The sequence below is a fragment of the Protopterus annectens genome, chromosome 1.part2 (assembly GCF_019279795.1).
Source record: "Protopterus annectens isolate FY-2018-M chromosome 1.part2, PAN1.0, whole genome shotgun sequence".
Lineage (NCBI taxonomy): Eukaryota > Metazoa > Chordata > Ceratodontiformes > Protopteridae > Protopterus > Protopterus annectens.
The window spans coordinates 202,067,784-202,083,740 of NC_056727.1; the positions used below are offsets into that span (position 1 = coordinate 202,067,784).

At 40.4% G+C, this 15,957-nt stretch overlaps 1 protein-coding gene across 4 annotated transcripts in view; it reads left to right on the forward strand.

Moving 5' to 3' along the window:
• Positions 1-15,957, forward strand: part of EHBP1 (EH domain binding protein 1) — a 3,513,379-nt gene that overhangs the window by 2,242,311 nt on the left and 1,255,111 nt on the right. The window lies entirely within an intron of this gene.

A 15,957-nucleotide genomic window follows, 5' to 3' on the forward strand; every position in this document is an offset into this window, starting at 1 on the left:
GCATGCCTTCTTTGAAGGTTGGATGTCAGGCTGGCAACTCGGCACCGTAAAAATCTACTGCCAATCATTTGCGGACCGGAGTTCCACTGTGGCAACCCCTAACTGGGAAAAGCCAAAAGTCTTTTTCACCTAAGACTCCGTAAAACGATGCGTGAAGGTGGCCTGCAGAACCCTTCATGGTGGAGAAACATTGCATACATTTGTACAAGCTATACAGGGGACTATAAAAGAGAAAAAAAAATGGAAGAGGGATCTTTAGTAATGGGAAGGAGCAAATTGCATGGAAATAAATGGAAATTGTGGGAACATTACATGCAAAATAATGTTCAGCAGGCGAAGTGAGTTTTAAGGGAAGGCAAGAACTAAGCAAATTATGTAATGTCGGACTGATGATTATTTATTTATTTATTGCCGTTTGTTAACCGGGTTAGTCCAATTGGGCTTGTGGCCCATTTTTAGTGGAGATCCGAGGAGAAAAGCTCCAACAATACATTTCTATTGCAGAGTAACATATTAATACAAAAAATAATGTGGTGGGAAACAATTATACAGAGCAAAAGTTTTACATGTGTTAGGTACATACAAGCAAGTTAAAGTTCCAAGTATGGAGAAGGAGCCAAAAAAGACATTAAGAAACATAATTTTTCAGTGAGATAATGCACTGGGTAGAGCAGTAAAACAAAGTAAATATATAATTCTGCAGTTTGTGTGGAATTATGTAAATATCTTATGAGAAGTGGAAGGGGGGACTAAGTGGGGCCCTTGATAAGGGAGAGTGTGTAAATATCTTATGAGAAGTGAAAGGGGGGACTGAGTGGAGTCCTTAATAAGGGATAGTGTGGGGGGGACACTAAGTTGGTCATTACAAGGGCAGGTCCAGGAACTGAGAAAATATGTTTTTAGTTTAGTTTTAAAGTAGGAGGTGTGTGAAATTATACACAAGTCAAGGGGAAGTCTGTTCCAGGCATGGGCAGCAGAGTGTTTATAAAGTAGTTTGCCTACGGACTTTGTTGGATGGTAAATGTCAAGTAGTTGTTGATTAGAAGTACGGAGGGTTCGGGATGGAGTGTAGATAGAGACTAAGCTAGAGAGAGATGGACAGGAGGAGGGTTTATATAGGCTAGAGTGAATCATGTGAAATTGATAAAGTAACAATAGTTGGGAAGTTCAAGCCACTGGAGAGAGTTTAAGGCAGTGCAGTGGTGTGATTTGTATGGGGAGTTAGTAATAAATCTGGCTATTTTATGGTATGCTTGTTGAAGTTTATTAAGAGTGGTGGCCTGAATATTGGTAAGGACTGGGGTGACATAAAGGAGGATAAAGCTATGTGATGTATAATGTATGTAAAATGAAGGTATAGTAATATGGTTTGTTTTCTTTTCTGTTAATGTACTTCTGTTTATGTCTTAACTGATAATTTAATAAAGGTGCTTAAAATGCTATACAGGGCTAACAGTGAAGAGTAGTGATGTGGAAACACATTTAGTTAAACAGGTATAGGTAGAGAAGGTTGAGATTTAAGCCAAAGCCAACAGTAAGAGATGCATTCAGTTGTGTGTTGCAGAAATTTCATTTTCTGCAGGCTTGAACTAGTTATATAAAACTTCCTGCTCTCCATAAGTGAAGTGATTAATAATTTGCAGTCTGCAATGTGTTGTTCTCATGTTATGATATTATGTATCAAATGATTAGGATGGAAGCATAATATGGTTGCAATGTAAGGTCCTAGCTTCATAACCTTGGTCAGCTTTGCAGATTAGTGAAAATATACTTAGGGATGAAAAGCTATGAACATAAATAATTAGGCCCACCCTTTCTGACTTTTTATGTAGACATGTTCTCTAAAATATAACACATGTGATCTATCCCCACCAAACCTTTCAGCTCTTGATATGCTAATCTAAACAAAATATTTTGAATATGAATCCTGATGTTTACATTGTCACCTTAGTAACCTTTCTGTCAATGTATATCCTTATTTCAGATCTCTTTTGAAATGATGAGACTTTAAATGCCGAGTCCTGAAAAGCCAGAAAAAAGACCAAAAATACAGGAGAATAGCAAATTTTGAAAACTGTTTTTCACCTTTAAACATGTTTATTGCTGGGGGGCAACCCCCCTACATCTCCATACCAGGAAGAAAAGGGTATAGCCTCAGACTTAATATATGCTAGTCTGCATTTATTTGTTGCGAGTCTTGGGATTTCAATCAGTTACCCCTTATTTCCATCTAAGTATGACTTGTAATGTATGTTATTAGATTAATATTGCTATTAATAAAGGCATGCAACAGACCTTTCTTAACTACAGGGTTATTGGCATAATTGGGTGAAAAGAAGCAGATTGTTCTGTGTATTTTTTTCATACATGTATATTCCTTTTTGTGTACGTTTTGATATTAATGCAGTTTTATGTAGGCCTTTCTAGCATCATATTCATTTTCTAAAAGTATTGAACTTTGCTCCTTGTTTTCTGCCTTTGCTTTTAAATTATGAGAATTGAAATGGCTGCTTTGTGCTGGTAGTCATAAGATAATAAGACTGGGAACCCAGCCCTGATTGTTCATCAGCAGTGGTATATATGAGGACATGGCGTATGTTCAGATTGTTGCAGTGAAAATAAAATAAAAATGTGAAGATTTAGTGGGACAAGTATATATAGAATGACAACATTAGTCGTAATTGCAATCTGGTTCAAAGTCAAAAATTAAAAAAAAAATGGTGTGTATGATTTTCATACTGTCTTTTTGGATCCATGTGATATCCAGACGATTGAATTTCCAGCTTGCCCTTTACACACATGTTTGCTCATCTCTGCCATGTTTCTGCAGCACTGATTCAAGATATGAGTCTGATTCTGAAGAAAATGATTTGATTCAGGAAATTATACCATCTTTAGGTGGAATTCAGCTCCAGATGTATTTCTGCTCATAATCCGATTAAGTAGAAAACATAGACAAAAATTTTGTTAACGGATTCAGTTCAAATGTAAACTGCTTTCAAAGATCTAACTTTACTATTTTTTTTTATAATTCTTCTTTTCAGCTGTGGGTTACATATTGAAAACTACAAACTTCTTAATGTTGCTGTTACAGACTCCCTAGGATAATACACACACACAATTATCATATGAATTATCACTGCATGCATTTCATCACGTGCTGAAATGCTTGTGTTTTTCTTTGCTGGTACAATTAGTCTAATTATGTAATAATTGAAGTTCATTGTATCGAGCATTACATAATCCCTGGACATTTCCCTTTTCTTTGTGTGTTTGTGACCGTGGAGTTAGTCTATTTAATAGTAATATTTTGTGTGTGTGTGTGTGTGTGTGTGCGCGTGCGCGTGTGTACCCCTATGTAAAAGTTGATCCAATGTTGTCTCTATCGTCCATCCGTCCTTATCTGATGGATTATCAGATCCTTATTGATCCAGCATCGGCAATTCTTAGACTTTGGATCCAAAGCTCAGGCTCCTTCCCTTACCCATAATTTCTCCACCAGATGAATACCTCAGATCTCATTTGCTAATCAAATACTACAGATGCAGATCTCCTTTGGCTAAGTACTTTGGAAGATGAATGAGCATTTTTTGAGAGATTTCAGCTAGTGTTTCTGCATTTCTTTCCATAGCTCCTTCAGGTTTATTTGTCATCTTTTTCTGCACTCTCCAGTATGTATATATATATATATATATATATATATATATGTGTGTGTATCTATATATATATATGTATATAGATATATATATATATATATATATATATATATGTATGTATATATATATATATATATATATATATATAGGTGTGTGTGTAAAGATTTTAGTTTATAGGTAGTATCCTTCCTTTTTCCCCTGCCATTAGTTAGGTTTGTTTTTTTTTCTGCAGTTTATTGGCTTTCCTTCATATCTTGGTGTTCGGAAGGTAGCGTTTAGTGTTAAGGAACTTTAGTGTACAGATTCTGTATTTCATTGTTAATAGGTTTTTCCCATTTGTTGATTTATTGTTGGTGTTTAACCTTTCACTTTTCAGGATGGCATACAAGACATCCAGATTTAAAAAGTGTGTTTCCTGTGGCCACAAAATCCCACCCTCAAGATGCACACTCTAATTGTGTGTACTGTTTTGGAGCCACACACCTTGATGAAGATTGGTCCACTTGCTACACTTTTGGGATTTCTCCCTGTCTCTGTGGGAGAAGGCAACTCCTCTTAGCCATCTTCCTCTCCCTCCAGTAAGGAGTCTTTGAATGAGAGCAAAGGAGAGAAGTCTAAAGAAAATGGCAAGGAAAAGGAGGGGAGAAAAGTTCTGAAAAACACAGGTAGAAGGAACTTAGAAAATGATCAGCTGATCCGACAGGGCCAGTGGTCCCTGCTCCAAAAGTGCTAAAGTCTTTGGATCCATCTACTTCTTCAGAGCCTACTAGAATTAGTTGTCCAATCCCACCTTTTTCAGAACACAGGATCTGCCCGGTACCAGTTGGTCTCAGTGTGCACTCTGCCTTCCTGCAGGAGAGATTATTTCAGCAGATTTCTGGGCAGCTTTTATGGCCTATTCTGTTAAGTCACTGAGGTCAACCAGGAGCCTACCCAAAGCAGATGTAAATGGAATAAAAGGACATTCTTGAGGACCCAAATCCAACTGGGGATCTTCCTTGCACCACCCACTGTTGTGGGTTCCTGAACTGTTCTCCCCTCTCGTATGATTGTTACTGCTTCTCTGATGTAACTTTCAGATTCAGTGATTGTGGATCCAGTTGTTCTCAAGTATTGCCTGTGTTGGATCTGCAAGACTGGATCTTTTTGACTACAACAATTTCTCTGATTTCATGAACTCATACTGCCTCAGATCTCGACAGATCCTGGAGCCGAGGGTATGGTGCTAAAGCTTGGGGGTCAGGATCAACTCTGAAATGTTTGAATCCTTGTGTTCTGCCTGGTGCTTTGTCTCTCAATAGCTCAGCTCCTGTGTCTGCTTTAGAAACAAACCAAAATGGTTTTTGATGCATGCTTTTGTTGGCTGTTGGCTTTTACTGTAAAAGGTCAGTCGGACTCTGCCGTAGATTGCTGTGGGGGAAAGGTTAGTTTGTTTTTGGTTTCTTGTATTTTGTATTGCTTCATTGGTTTCTTCTGTTTTGTATATTGTGATTTGTTTTCTTTACACTGTGTTTTACTTGTATTCTGCTTTTAATTGCATATTTAAACCAGGAAAGAGACCACAGCTGTGTCTCTTGTGAGTCACACAGAAATTAAATCTTCCCCCACCCTCTCACCCTGGTGCTGTCAGTTTTTTAAGCTAAACTGTCATTCTAGTTGCCTGCCCCTTATGTTAATTTGACCACATATTTCCTTCAATCTCCTCTTTCATTGGCTGTTGTAAGCACAAAATTATCATTTTGTGAAATCTCTCCTCTTCAGCTATTTAAATTTCTTGGCCATTCCACTGTATTCCATAAAACCAGAATACAAAGTGCCCACCCCTTTCCAAACCATCTTACTCATTTAAAATCGGTGGCTGTCTATATAGATAGCAATAGCTTAAGTTACTCCCTCTTTCATATCTAACTGCTTATCGCACATGGCAACTCTTAGGATAGTAATCTATTTTTTTCCGTCTTACCTTTAAAATATGCAACATATAGTCCAAGACCAGCAGTTATTGGAGAGCTCACATTCTCTCAGTAGTCATCTTGTAATTAATGCTCCTGTTTTGCTCTTGATGATAGAAGGAGCACAGGGACATTATTTCCTGGAGACTGCCGATCATTAGAAAGCCTGCTAAATGCTTCATAGGTACCAACTTGGAATTTGTACGTATATTTTGTTCCTAGTGAGAGAAAGAGCAAACTGCATTGATTTCTGACTGTTCCTGATTGGGCAGTGAATGTCTGTGCTGGACTTTCCTGATTGGTCTGCTTGCTATTCAAGGCATCTACCAGAAAAAGGCTACAACAAGCCTACAGACCCTTGCATCATCAGGGACTAGATTATTGATCACCAAACAGCCTGTGGCCTGCTTCTCATCTTGTTATTGGTGCTGCTATTATGCTTCTGGTAAGAGAAGAAGCAAAGGAGCATTATATCCCAGCAGCATGAAGCAGTGGTGATACCAGCACCAGTAGTAGACATTCATGCGAATCCTCTCTTTTCACTATTCTTGTCAAAGCTAATTTTTTCTTTTCAGTAAGTACTGCCTGATTTGCTGCTTTCTAGCCTAACTTCAGAATATCTGCCTAAATACTTCATCAGTTATCAGAGTCTACTTATTAGCTTTTTCCTTAAGTGTTTAGCAGTGCCTTGTATAGACACAGACACCTTGAGTGACATTTTTCCTGTAAAAGCACCCTTGGAATTCCACCAATACCTAGTTGCACGCAGGGCAAATAGTTTGCAGTGACAAGCACTGCCCCCAGATTTGCAACCAGATACTCCTAACATTACTTTATATTCTCACTGCAACTGTCTTAATTAATAAAAAAGGGCCTGTTGCCCTGGATATGAACTTTCTCACTAACCTCACTGCCAGTTTGGTGGATATGGACATCCTGCGGTAATGTAGAAATTGCCTCATGTTTACTGACAACCAGTTAATTTTCAAACAAACTGATATGGTATGTGACAGATGTATTTACACAATGCCATTGGAGGTATAGCTGTCACAATAAAATCACTCCTAATGTCAATCAGGTTGTCAACAGTACACACGCTGCTCCTGTCACACACAGTTCAAAGCAGACACATAGGCTCACATATGCTGAGGCACTTAAATATAGCCTTCCTAAACCCCAAAGACCTCCTAGATGAATTACACATAGCGAATACCATTAGCAGCCCCAAATGCACTCTTTCAAAACAGCACCCACATCAACACATACAGCCACATCTCATGGAGCCTCTACTTCCTAGCCCATAAGGCAAGCCACCACACAATCCAATATTGTGATCATTGGAGACTCCATTGTGAGATACACTGATGTCCCTCTCCTTAGGCTGAGTAAGGAGAAAGTCATGGTCATTTGCTTACCAGGGGCCAGGATCCAGCACATTACGCACATACTAAGGTCATTGGAACACAAGTACCAGTATGACTCAGTCATAGTCCATTTGGGCATAAATGACCCAAGACATATCTCCCTAGACTATATGAAGGTAGACATCATGGAGCTCTTGGAATATGTGTCCCAGGTTGGTATGAGCCTAGCATTTAGCATCATTTTACCTTCTCTAAGGATGATGCCACAATATGAGCAGAAAATGACTGACTTAATAATTGGACCTAGTTTCTGGTGTCATTCTAGGGGCTGCAATATTTGTCATTATGGAAGGAGATTGTCAAAAGACCATGCTGCTTTGTTAGTCTGCACCTATCCCCTCTAGGCTTTTGAATATTAGCTAAAACACTGTCCTCCCCATTGTGCCTTTTTTAGGCAGTGCCAAATTGAAAGTGCTTCCAACATAGCAAATCAAAACCAAGAAAATCTAAAGGGGTTACTGCTAAATGAGGAGTCCAAACAAAAGATTCCACTGCCTAGAAGCTCTCCTCAAGTTAGAGAATGCTAATGTCTGTCTGGTCACTGACACCTGGTTTAAAACCGTGGAGAACACACTGTCAGTGCAAGGCCTTATACACATTTAGACCAGCTACTTACACACTCAAGGACTAAAGGTGGAGTTATCTTGATTTACATAAAAAATAAGCATACCTCAAGGCTGGTCAAACAGAACAATGCTCTTGAACTTTTCTACATGCAAATCACCATATGCAAAATCCCATACCACTTGCTTGCAAGCTTTAGGTCCCTCAGCATTGCCTAGTAAACTCATGACATGTATTCAAACTTATTGGAAACACTCAGCATCCAATCCAGTGCCATATTCATTGGCGACTTTAATTACCCCACTATTAACTGGGAATCATGTACGACACCAAATGTACAGACACAGACATCCGTGGATTTTGTAAACACAAACTCCCTGGACCAGACTGTCAGTACACTGACCAGGGGTTCAGACGTACTGGATCTGGTCCTTACTAAAATGGAAGAGTGCTGCACACCTCCCAGTTTAATGTCTTCTCTGGTAAGGTCAAACCACAGAGTTGTCTCCTTTGGAGTAAAAATAAAACCCGAAACCCCAGCTAACCCTGCAATATTCAGAAACTACTCTAAGGCTAATATCCTACTATTAAATGATAACCTGGCAAAATTTCAAGCCTCCATAAACCCTGAGAACACTGCTGCCTACTCGGATCACTTCACTGAAACCCTGTACAAACATGGTAATAGATGCATAGAGTCAGTTGTACTGCCAGAAGGAAGTACAGCACTAACTCGAAAAACAAGCCACCCTGGTAGAATCACATCAATAAGCTGTATAACAAAAGCAAGAAAATCACGGCAAAATTAGGAGGTGTAGCATCCTGCAGGATAAAAGCATTCTCATCAAGCTAAACAAACAACTCATAGGACAAATAAAGTTTATCAAAGCCAAATATGAGATAAATTTGGCCTCCCAGGCCAACTACAATCACAAGGCATTCTTTAGCTATGTTCGCAACCTCAAAGACCATACACACTTGTCTGCAGAGCTCATTATTAATAGAGCCACCTGTACTGAGCCAGAAGATATAACAAACCACCTAGATTCAGCCCTAACTTTACCCCTCTCTCCCCCTCAGCCTTCCCTCAGGAAATACCATCAAATATAACCCCCCCCTGCAATCACTAGGGTCCTCAATGCTCTCCCTGAGGCCAAAAGCTGTGCATCAATGACCCACAAAGTATCCTAGGATGCGTTCTAAGTAGCATGAAACATGACCTATCTGCCCATGTGGAATTGCTATTTAACTGTAGCCTCCAAACAGGCTTCTTGCCTAATGAACGAAGATCATAGAAATGATCAATAATGACAATAGAGGAAACCTCCAGACACTGGACCAAACCCAATTTGGTTTTGTGATGGTTATGTTATGCCTACTCATCCTAGTGGACTTCTTTGAGAAAGTCACTAAAGCAATGAATGATGGCAAAATGGTTTACACTACCTACCTTGACCTGGCCAAGGCATTTGACACAATAACCCATGCAGGCATTGTTGACAGACTCAAGAAGTTGGGTATAAACCCTTATGTCATCCAGTGGATAGCCAGCTGGATCACAGACAGGACCCAGGAAGTTAGAATTGGGCCTGTAACAAGTGGAGTCCCAGAGGAATCAGTCCTGGGACTGCTTATTTTTGGCATTTACCTCTCTGAAGTCAGAGCCAATGTCATTGGCCTATATCTAACTAAATTTGCAGATGATTGCAAATTAGGAGCAGTCATAGAATCCCCCACTGACTCAAATATTCTCCAGGAAGGTCTGACACAGACAAATAGCTGGTGTCAGAACTATGAACTAAAACCAAATGCCAAGAAATGCATAATAATATCATTCACAAAGTCATCCACCTACCGTATTGACAGCACACCCCTAAGAGTTGACTCTATAGTCAGGGACTTGGGGACACACACAGATGGTAATCTAGCCTTTGACCCTCACATGTCCACAGTAGTGAGGAAGTCATTCAATGTTGTGCACCTCATAAACGAAGGTGTGGCATCTAGATCCAAGGAAGTCATTATTCCACTTTGGATACATTTATATCCCACTACAAGCTGAACTTACATTCTTGGTCTAGGGCCTCTTTTGGTTCCACCATCCTCCTTAATACCCTTTCATGAGACCTCCTAGGAGTTTTAGATGCTGAGAACTCTTTCCCATCAGTTGAGGAAGGAGGTAAGAGACAACATCGAATATGAAAGTTATATAATTTCCATAATGTTAGATCCATGTTGTCCTCTCTTGTTCTCCTCAACTCTCTGCATTATACCTGTCCAGAGCTTATCACGTTACAAGCATGGTCTATATTCCAGATATTTATTTGTGTATTGGTTTTGGCAACTCAGTCTGAGGTATTCAGGTGGCGGAGAGGAATTATGGCTAAGGGGAGGAGCCTGAGCCTTGGCTCCAAAGTCTAAGAGCTGATGTTGGAGGGTATATATTATAACAGTGAACACTTAAAATAGCAAATGCTGTATAATCGACCCGAAAAAATTAAAACACAAAATTCCGAACAAACGGAACAGAGATTTTTTTTTTTCCCAGGGAAAAAAATTGCTGGTCCGCAAAAAAAAAAAAAACTTAAACACAACTTAAAAAAAAATCCAAACACAAACTAAAGTGGGGGGCTTTGCCCCCCCATACCCCCCAACCCCCCCCCCCTACTTAAATATGCCAACTCTGAGATCGCACCACAGTGGAGGAAATGGCAAAGTCCCGAAAATGGCCCAGTGATTTTTTTTCCCTGGGAAAAAAAATCGCTGTTCCATGTCTTCGGGATTTTGCCATTTCGACATTTAGCTGTCAATTAAACAGCATTCGCTATGTTAAGTTTTCGCTTACTTAATAGGGAACTGATGTTGGATACCTATGGGTCCAATAACCCATCAGTTGAGGAGGACAGAAGAGGACAACGCAGCTCTAGCATTATGGTAAGTAAGTAATGTTTTTGTTTTTTTCATTTTGTAATTGCAAATGTAACCTGTTGGTTTACATTTGCCATTACTTTTTTCTTTAATTTTAGTTGTGATTAATAGCAATGGCCAGTGAGTCTGTTTGATGTTTTGTGTTTCGATCAAAGTCACTGGCAGTTGTTCATTATAAACTCATATATATATATATATATATATAAATATATATATATATATATATATATATATAGAGAGAGAGAGAGATACAAAATAACATCATGAAAGGTAGAAAACTCAAGAAAGAATCACAAATGGTAGAACAAAAAAGAGAGAATCAGAAAACACTGAATGACTCATAAAAGTGAATCACAAATCACTGAATACTTCTCTTTCACTAATAAAACCCTATGTCAGTAACCCCCAGCTACAAAACCAAGATCAAGTGTCGTCTTGGTGTTGGAGAAAGGGTTTTCTGTAATGCAATGTGTAGGGTTATGGGCAGGGGTAGGATTAGGGTTAGCAAACATGAGCAAGGTGGGCAGGGAAGCTTTGCCACCCGTGCACCATCTTACTCATGGGCTAATCCTTAACATAACCCCAATCCTACCCCTGACCCTGATCATTATACAACTAAAAACCCTTTTCCCTATCAGTACCACTAACACAAGACAAAAGGACACAGAACACGCATAATACAAGACATGCACGACACTGACTCTGTCCCATTACCTAACCCTTATAGGTTCATAGGTTCATAGGTTCATACTAGGCTATCTGCCCGAGGGCATTTACAAGCCTAGCCCATCGTTTTGTGGCTTACGCCACCCCTTTAGTATGGGGAACTATACCCATTATTTTGCTGTGCCTCTGTCGAGCAGTGACACTGAGGTAATCCCTGGGGTATATCTGCGATCTCCAATCCATTGGTCAAGATTTCTCTTGAACAAGGCCAGCGAGGTGCTCTGCCTCACATGTACCGGGATTTTGTTCCACAGCATAGGGAGTCTTTGGGTGATGAATCTATCCCTCCAGCACGTCCTATTAATAGCCGTGTCGAGGTTTAAGTCTCCGCCCTTGTGGCTCTGATGGATCTAGATTTTTGAGGTGAAGCATATTCATCAAATCTGGGTTTGACATGGCCTTGTATGTTAGGCAAAGGTCACCTCTGAGCAAGCGGGAAGCGACTGAATAGAGCTGGAGTTCTTTCAGTCGGGCAGCATAGGACAGATTTTTGAGACCCTTTATCCTTTTGGTGAGGAACTTTTGTGGCCTCTCCAGCTGCTGCAAGTGTCGGGTCAGATACATTCCGAATGGGGCATTGTACTCAATCATTGGTCTGATGAGTGATGAGTAAAGGGAGACTATGACCTCCCTTGATCTAGATGAGAATCCCTTCATGATAAGGTGGGCAATGTAGAAGGTCTTCCTGACTACTTTAGCTACATGGGTGTCGAATGACAGACTACTATCAACCTGGGTCCCCAGGTCCCTGATAACTTCTTCTGTGCTCAGTGGATTGCCACCTATTTGGTAGCTAGGGATAACCTTGTTTTTCCCGAAGGGTATGACTATGCATTTTTTGGCATTTAACTTTAGGCCGTGGCTCTGGCACCAGTTATCCGTTTCTGTGAGACCCTTCTGAAGGATATCTGTGTCAGATGTGTTTTCTACTATGGCGCCCAGTTTGCAGTCATCTGCAAACTTTGTCAGCCATAACCCTCCTGTGTTTGCTTGTACTCGGAAAAGTAGATGCCAAACAAGAGTGGGCCCAGGACTGAGCCCTGTGGGACACCACTTGTGACAGGCTTTGAGTCTGACATGGCGCCAGCAACTCTGACCCTGTGGGTTCTGTCACTCAGCCAGTTTGCAACCCATCTTGTGATGTATGGGTTAACATTTAAGCTGATGAGTTTTTCAATGATACCCGAGTGGGGTATTGTATTGAAGGCCTTAGCCAGATCGAGGTAGGCTGTATGGACTGCCTTTCCCTCATCAATGGCTTTGGTGACTGTTTCAAAAGTCAACCAAGTTTAAAAGGCATGATCTGCCTTTGACAAAGCCAAACTGGGTTGGATCCAAAGTCTGCAAATTCCCTATGTCTTTATTTATGAGGTCCATTATGATCCTCTCCATGGCTTTGCAGATAAGGCTTGTCAAGCTAATGGGCGGTAATTTCCAGGGTCGGTGGAGGCACCGCCTTTGTGAAGTGGGACCACAGTTGCAGTGCGCCACTCCTGGAGTGCGTATCCAGAGGTAAGACTTTGATTAAACAGCTGTCCTAGCTGTGGGTTTAATTCCTCATTGAGTTCGTGGAGCACACAGCCGGGGACACCATCAGGTCCCATGGATGCTGTGTTTTTGCTTTGGAGAGAGCAGTTCTCACTTGGGCTGGAGATGTTTGGGGGCTGCAATCGTTTGGTATAGATATCTCTCCTTTTGGGGAGGGGAGAAGTTTGCACTGAACCTGTCAGCCAGTATGTTGGCAATGTCTGTAGGATCAGTAATCTTCACATCATTTTGAACTAGTTCTGAGCATATCTGGGAGTTTCCTCCTAGGTTTCTAACATAGCTAAAGAAGGCCTTATGATTGTCTTTTGAGTCTTTAGCTATTTTTCTCTCGAAATTTGCTTTGGATGATTTTATGAGAGCTCTTAGTTTTTTACTTATAGTGATCAAGGGTGTCTTACCTTTTAAGGATTTTGCTCTATCTTGTAGTAGCTTCCTCCTTTTGTTGTAGAGTTTGTTTATGGCTGGGGTCCACCAGACTGGACGCTTGCCTTTGGTACAAAGAGTCTTTGTTTTGCTTGGGATTGCCTTATCCATGCAGTCCTGCAGATGCTGGTAGAAGGCATTTGTAAGTGATTCAGCGGCTTGAGTACTGTTTTCCGCCGGTTCGGGGGCCTTAAAGGAGACCACACTAGTCTTTAGAAGTGTTTCAAACATTACTCTACCCTTAACCCATGAACACTTGCATGTTTTCACCAACTGCTATAACAAAGTGTTACACATCTTCACAGCCACCACAGTTTCATTCAAACATTAATTTTTTTTCATATTGATCACTGCAGTAGTCTAAGCATTATGGGTTATATTCTGCATTACATATAACAGCCTGACAGCTTCAAAAGTTTTAGGACACCTTCAATGTGCCCAATCCATTAGTCAGCTTGAGCTGAGCTGAGCTGACTAAAAGACAGGTTTGGAAGCCAGAACTTTCAGAGCTTTCCTGGTACCGAAGAGAATGCTCTTTTGCAAGATTTCAAGTATCAACGTTCAGCTTGTGCTGTTCCATAGCTGGGCAGATAAGTTCCATTTAGGGAAAAATATTGCACGTATAATTTGTAATATTGAAACTTACTTTCCTGTGTAGGAAAGCATATTTTAAGCTAAGAATATGTTTATTTTTCAAGCAGCTTTACTGTACTTTTAAACAGGAGTGGACTTCTGTTTTTGAGAGTTTAAAAGTAAATTTAAGCATTCTAAAACTGTTTTTTTTTCTGCAGAGAAACTGCATTTAAATTACTTTTGTGAGCTGGTAATGTATAGAGTGATTTTACGACAAATGACATTATAATACTAATTTTACCAGCTTGTGCTGAGTAGTTTCTCCAGGAAGGAATCACCATTTTCGGCTTGACCATGAAATAAACTACTGGTTCCAGTCAGTCCTTCCATCCAGAGAAAGAAAAAGTTAACTAAACAGACTTTGTTAGCACAGCTGCCTAGCAGTTTGTCTCAACTACAAGTTTGGTGACTGCTGAGGGCAAAGCTGGTTCCTCAGAGCAGTCTTTTTTTTCCCTGGAACACTTTGGTGTTGTCCATACAGCCACTATTGACCAGGGGTATGCCACATCCTCTGCAGCTGTTGGGGTTCCCTTAGTGAGCAGGGAAGAACCACTCTGACTCTTGTTTGTTTTAGGAGAAGGGGAAGGGAAAGTATCCCTGCTTAGACTGAATGGTGTGCTCATCCCTGGGGAAGCTGTTCCTGCCTTTAATAATCTTATTTGCCCCAGTTTTCTTGTCAAAAAAAAAACAAAACAGAAAACTTAACATTTTTCATCTCCTGCAGCAGTTTCTCTGGACAGGAGTAGTTTATCAAGTCTGGCTCATGGTCTTGTACAGGCTATTAACCCTTCTTATCAGGTGGTGTCTGGTAAAAGAAAAAAATGATTCCTCTTTTCCTTTAGAGATTCAAGTTACAGATAAGGTTTTTCTCCTCAGTTTTCTGATTCATACTCAGAGGAGGACATGTTATCCTAATCTCCCTGTGAAGGATTCCCTTTTCTCGGAGACTGGTTCCAGAATGTGTCAGAGTATTCAGTGGGAGAGAAAAAGAAGTTATCTGCTCACCATAACATTCCATGTGTGTTGTCCATCTTCTCCTTCATTCTTACCAGGATGGGTTTGGATCAAACCCTTGGATCCGACTCAGCCTTTATACACAAGCTCGAGGTCTTCCACTGGCTCGTGGCTAAACCCTATCCCAGCATGCACTAGGAAAACTCCCCAGATTTTGTTTGCAGCTATAATAAGAGTAATAAAGATAAAAGGTAGCTTAATAATTCAGAGTGCAATAAAGAAGGCCAGAGAATAATGATATCCAATTGTACCAACTCGGTCTTCCAGGAGTACAAATGGCAGGGGGAAGGAGGGTGGGATGTAAGAATGAAGGCGAAGATGGACAACACACGTGGAACATTATGGTGAGTACATAACTTCTTTATGTGTTGTTGTCCTATCTCATCTTCATTCTTACCAGGATGGGACAGCGTGCCTAGCACCATCTTACTTGGGTGGCTCAAGGGAGAATATTCTTCAGAATTGTGGACCCTAAGCAGCCCCTGTTCTTGGAGGCCAAATTGACTTTGTAATGAGTGATAAAAGTATGTGGTCTTGCCCATGCTGCTGCAGCACAAATTGTATCAATTAGTAGTCTAGCCAGAAAGGTGGAAGAGGTTGCTATTGCTCTTGTAGAGTGGGCTTTAACTCTATGGGGGAGATCTCTGTTTTGAGATTTATAAATGAAGATTGTACAACGTGAAAGCCATTTTGATAGTGTTACTTTAGAGACTGAAGTACCTTTCTTTGATTCTAAAAAGCATATAAATAGCTGGTCAGATTTTCTGAAGCTCTTAGTCCTGTGTAAGTAGAACTGTAATTGTCTGTGCACATCCAGCTGATGTAACATGTATTCTTCCTTATTCCTGCAATTTGGATAAAAGACTGGTAGCTCTATTGATTGGTTCAAATTTGAGACTGAACATACTTTTGGCAAGAAGGAAAGGTTTGTTCGTAAGGATACCCTGTATCCGTGGAAAAGCAAGTAGGGAGGGCTTTATTGATAAGGCTTGCAGCTCTAACACCCTCCTAGCAGATGTAATTGCTATTAAGAAAATAGTTTTCCATGTCAAAAATTTGAGTTCGCAAGATGATGCTGGCTCGAATGGG